Source organism: Bactrocera latifrons, unplaced genomic scaffold, assembly GCF_001853355.1.
Source record: "Bactrocera latifrons isolate USDA-ARS-PBARC rearing strain unplaced genomic scaffold, ASM185335v1 scaffold_233, whole genome shotgun sequence".
Lineage (NCBI taxonomy): Eukaryota > Metazoa > Arthropoda > Insecta > Diptera > Tephritidae > Bactrocera > Bactrocera latifrons.
This window is the reverse complement of record NW_017535886.1, coordinates 52737-58736: the sequence shown is the minus strand read 5'-3', so window position 1 is coordinate 58736 and position 6000 is coordinate 52737. Positions and strand designations below refer to the sequence as shown.

The 6000-nt window shown below is 34.8% G+C and overlaps 1 protein-coding gene across 4 annotated transcripts in view; it reads right to left on the bottom strand.

Annotated features, from left to right (window-relative positions):
* Positions 1–6000, bottom strand: part of LOC108968925 (peroxidasin) — a 49625-nt gene that overhangs the window by 22292 nt on the left and 21333 nt on the right. The gene's annotated exons all lie outside the window — the stretch shown is intronic.

The following is a 6000-nucleotide window of genomic DNA, read 5'->3' as shown; positions in this document are numbered from 1 at the left end:
ACCAACACTCAACCTGAATGGCTGATTAGTGATGTTTCAATAAATACATCTCTACATAATTTGAAAAAATCCATCACCAGTAACACGGTTTTTCAACAAAACTTCTTAGAAGTAACCAACGTCTATAAGAATAAAAAATTTAAAGAAATTTTCACAGATGCGTCCAAATTAACTAACACTGCCTATTCTGTTACTACAGCTAACCGGACAACTATTACTGGCGGAATCCTTCATATCATATTCGTCCGTATTTACCGCCGAGGCAATTGGAATATATATATATATATATATTAAAATATGCTATCCTACAAAAAGGCAAATTCCTTATTTGCTCAGACAGCTTTTCCTCCTTGAACGCCATACGCAACATACGAAATAATTCCATAGTAATATCTAAAATTAGAGATATTTGCATTAAATATAAAAGAAAARTAGCTCTTCTCTGGGTGTCAGGTTACGTTGGCATTCCTGGGAACGAATATGCTGACAACGCGGCAAGATTCTTCGAATCTGCCCCCACGTTTCTTAACGAGGTGCAAGACCAAAATGACCTCAGTAAAATGTTAAGCAGACACATACATACATGAAAAGAAAGTTGCGGATTGGAAGAAATTTAAACACAAATACGCAATCGTAAACAAAATACGCGAAAAGGTGCACTACCCCAACAACATCTCAAGACAGCAAGCAACAATTTTCACTCGATTAAGGATCGGGCACACGCAAATCACTCACCAACATCTTCTAGGCGGCAATCCTACACCATCCTGCCCATTCTGCCCCAGCACATTATCCATGGAACATATGTATGTTTAATATCTGTCCAGCACTAGAGAGTATTAGGCAAAAACACTTTGATTCTAGTAAATATCAAACATTGTTAAATACACCATCTTTCGCAAACATCGTTAATATATGTAATTTTCTAAAAGAATGTAATTTTTATAATAAAACATAAACTTTGTAATTCTATACTATTATATCGGAGGCGATGGCCATAGTATCTTGTACTTCTTTCTTACTATTAGGTTTAATATTTTGTATATTTTTCCTAATAAAATAATAATAATTCATACGCACATACATACATGCATATAAGTCCAAGTATTACGGTGTACCTAAATAAAATATCATTCGGACAACAAATATTTTAATAAATAAAAAACGCGGCTTTTAATAGTAATTAATTCAAATATATTTTCAAACTATAATATAAATAAATAATATTATTTTGCAAATATGGTTAATAACCACACAAATCAAAATACATCTGCAGGAGCTACACGCTCAAAACAGGTTGTTAAATTCATTTCACAAAGTGACAGACAGTAACAAGATACTGCACTAGATTTGCCTCTTCTCCGATTCACGAAAATTCGGAATCGTTACTAGAGATCAAAATTATAAATCTCAATAATTTTTGGATACGACTCCAAGCGGCTCATGACGCCATAGTAGAATCTAACGTTTCAGGTCTACCTGAAAATATGAAATCATCGGCATACGATATTTACGAAAACTGCTTGGACCAATATGAAGAAACGAATGCTATGATCTCCGATCAATTAAAGCTAGTTAAAGCAATTGCACCTACTCCACACCCGCGAGTACAGCTGGCACAAATGCAACAATATCAAGAGGCAAGTTCAGGCATCCACCTCGAGGTGCCCGCATGTGACACAGAAAAATTTTATGGAGGTTATGAAGAGTGGCCGCCCTTCCGGGACATGTTTACAGCCGTTTACATCAAACATCCAAAATTATCACAAGCGCAAAAATTGTATCACCTCCGATACAAAACAAAAGGTCAATTTGGCTTGGGAAGCTTTGAAAGCAAGATATGAAAACGAAAGAATGCTGGTCGATAAACAAGTAACGACACTAATGAACTTGCAAAAAATTAAGAAAGAAACAAGTGTAGAATTTATTAAACTAGAATCCACTGTTTCAAATTGTTTGTCGGTTCTTTCGACACTAAATATCCCCACATACAGCTGGGACCCTATTCTGGTAAATATATGCACAGCCGCATTATCGCAAAATCGTTACTTTTGTGGGAGCAATCGCTCTCTTCACGAAAAAAATGCTCAACGTGGCAACATATGAAAGATTTTCTCATCACCAAATATGAAATTGCGGAAAAGAGAAGCTTAAATAGACCCCAAGTCGGTAACAAAAACAATTTAAACAGAAACTTTCACAAAACACAATCGTTCACATCTGAACAACGACAACATACGTCATGCGAACTATGCACAAGAGGGCATAAGATTAAAACTTGCGAGAAGTTTAAAAAATTGAAAGTCAATGAAAGGAAGAACTTTTTCAGGTCTAAAAGACTATGTACAAACTGCTGGTCCCACTCACACAATCTGAATAATTGCAAAAGCAAATTTAACTGCTTATATTGTCACAAAAGACACCATTCAATGCTTCATTACAGCAGATATCACATCTCACCCCAAAGAAGCGCTTATACACAAAGAATCACGGGTATAATTGCAAAAGCAAATCCCGAATCCCAAAATTCAAAAAATTGGCAAAAGACACATTGTTACACAAAGACACAAAAAGCTCAAACGCTGCACAGCGAAACACAAAATGGTCTAGCTACAGAACCACCAACTCAAGTTGAGTATAATAAAAAGAAATACCTTAATTCATAATTAAGTAAATTGCAAAAGTTAAGGAAACTGCCAATAACAAACGAAACTATAAAAGATCAGTATTGTGAGAACCTCTCTAAAGCCACAACTACTCGATCAAACAATGGCCGGTACACCGTACGACTACCACTAGAGCCACAATTTTCCAATACTCCACAAATTGGTATAAGAAACAAAGTCAGAGCTACCTCTGACAGTTCATATATTAAAAGCACGTACAACTTTTCGGCCCCGCAAGATGGCTTTCGCCAATAATGAAAAAAAAGACAATTCTGAACAGATCCTAGAGCGGTGGCGGGCTACCAAACGCCAAATTAGTGCATACATAAAAACATTAAACATAACACAGTTGTATCAAATGGTCGAAAAATCGACATTTTTCATAAATTTTCAAAAATTAATAAAATCTCAAAAGGAAATTAAGGGAACACCATACTCCCAATGCTATAAAGTGACGCATCTCCACTTACCAAAAGCAAAGGTAGCTCTTATCGCACCTACATAGGAGCTTCTCATAAGGGTAGTTGGTGGGAATCGGTTGTACAACTGGACCTTCCATCTACAAAAACTGAAAATTACCAAATTATAATTCCAATCGAAGCCATTCTCCATTCACGGCCACACTCTCGCAAGCTCCCTCATAGTCATTTCATAATCCTAACCCCAGGGCTAAGGATTACCCATTCTGGCCACATCTGAGCCAGGCGTGGAGTTATTATCCTTTATAAGCCGATAACACAGAAAAGCAAATATAATACTAAAGAGCTAGTTTAACAAACCGATGTTAAAGAAATTTTACATAAAACCACAAATAATAATTCTGTCAAGGAAACAAAATCAAATAATTACCAAATATATTTAAAACCAAAGCCGTTTTTAGCATTTACACGTATTCTGCGCCCTCGGGTACTCTACCAGAATTACTCCGAAATACATGCAATCGCATATATGGTACATACGTGTAATACTAGGCAAAATATTTGCCTAGGGGGCCCAGTATGTTTTCTACCCGGGATAAAATGGCGCACCCTAACAAAACTGTGTACACCACATGATCACCAATACACCGCATCTGGGAACAAATTACAAAATGTCATATTTCACTCAACGGAAATTTTGTTTTCGTTTCAAGAGTATTTCGCATGAACTACTCAGAAACAATGATTTCGCCAATGCGTTCTGGAAAGTGAATCGTGGAAATTTTCTAGTTAATCGTGAAGTACCAAATTACGAATAATTCTCTACTCTAGGAATAAATTTGAGTATCAAGTTAGACAATGTCCGCAATCATCTAGATATACTATATGTACACAGATGGGCAAAAGTCACCGTCATGTGGCCACTTGAATGTTTAAGAAACGACCATGCCCACAAAATACTAAAAACACAGAAATGGAAATATACATCTGTAACTGCAATTAATTTAAATTTTATTTGTATACAAAATGTCTATTTTACTTTGCCTTAGGTACAAAAACAAAGACTTACTAATATTTCTAATGGACAAAAGTCACCGTCATTGCACGTGTTTATGTTTTCACTAAAATATAAAGTAAATAAAAACAGTTTGGGCACTCTAACTTATTCTATAATAAATTCCATGTAATATGGTAACTTCGAAATTAACATGTCACAATTCAGTACCGTTATTTGTGTACAAATATTTTCAAACGCCGCGTGTTAATACAAAATGAGTCAAAAAAGGAAAGAAACGACTGTTGAGGAGCGTAAAATTATCTTAAATGCTTATAAACAACATAAAAGCATACGGGAAATCTGTGAATTARTTCAACGGCCTCGAACTACAATTACCGGTATAATAAATCGTTTTAAAAATGATCCAGATTGCGAGTATCAACATAGAAGCGGGCGACCACCTGCGCTANAGTAAGTCTTTGTTTTTGTACGTAAGGCAAAGTAAAATAGACATTTTGTATACAAATAAAATTTAAATTAATTGCAGTTACAGATGTATATTTCAATTTCTGTGTTTTTAGTATTCTGTGGGCATGGTCGTTTCTTAAACATTCAAGTGGCCACATGACGGTGACTTTTGTCCATCTGTGTATGTATTTTCAAAAAACTTTAAAAATTATTAAGAAAAACTCATAAAAGATGTTTGTAGTGCAAAATCGAAATAGGGATTAAAAATAAAAGAGAGCAAATCTTGATAGTTTCATGGATTAAAAATAAAGCAGAGCAAATCTTACTAAAGCCTTGATCGCTTCATGGTCTGTGGGCGCAAACATATCCAAAATCGAGTCATATCTAGGGCAACAAATCCATTGTAGAACATGGTATTTTACCAATATTGTGACTGTAAACTTCTAAATTTCCACTGTAAAACGTGGGCCGTAATGCTTTTTGGTTTTTATAATTATGCCTTTTTATTTTTCTTGTTTTGTAAATCTAGTTTAGATTAAATTTACTTTAAATTTAACAAGTAAGGAAGGCTAAGTTCGGGTGCAACCGAAAAGTTTATACTCTTGCAATTTGCAAGAATCAAAGTCAGGCAAATACCTTAAAATGAAAAATGTTAACCAGAGATCTTAGCAATTATATACATATGTACTACATATATCTTCCTACTTCATTAATTTTTGCAGGGTTCCAGGGGATGTTTAAGGATTTTGCCTTGAGTAAATTTGGTTTTTGTAGCATATGTAAGTGGTTGAGGAGCTATTTACATTAAATCATTTAGAGGGAAGGCCACTACCCCTTTTTCAAAATTTTTAACCCACAGGTGCCCCTTTTTACTCTGATTACAGTTCTTATCTTAGTTTGGTACTAGGTTATAGCACTTTATAGGTTTTCGCAAAATGGCGTTTTGTCGGCGTGGCAGTGGTTTAATTACGTCCATATGCAATAACAAGCCAATCTTACGATGCCAAGAAACATGTGTTCGAGGTTTCACTAAAATATCTCAATTTTGCAAATTTTATTGATTGCAGAGTCTGACGGACACACCGTCAGGATTTGAACTCGTCTCTCATCTTGATCATTTATATTTATATAACCCTACATCTAACGCGATTAGTTTTAGGTGATACGAACAACCGTTAGGTGAACAAAATTAATATACTCTTTAGCAACATGTTGCAAGAGTATACAAATTATGTCATGTATTAATTTGTTTGCTAAATTTTTTTGCTTCGCTGTGAGCATTGTGTAATTGCTAAAAATTACTCCTCCGTTCAAGTGTATGTATTTACATATAATTGTACGAGTATATCTGTCACGATTCGTTTTATCTACATAAAATTGTCTGTCAAAACTGGTCACCGTACTGGTGAATAAATAATTTTTAAATATATCTTTACGTATTTGAGGTTGA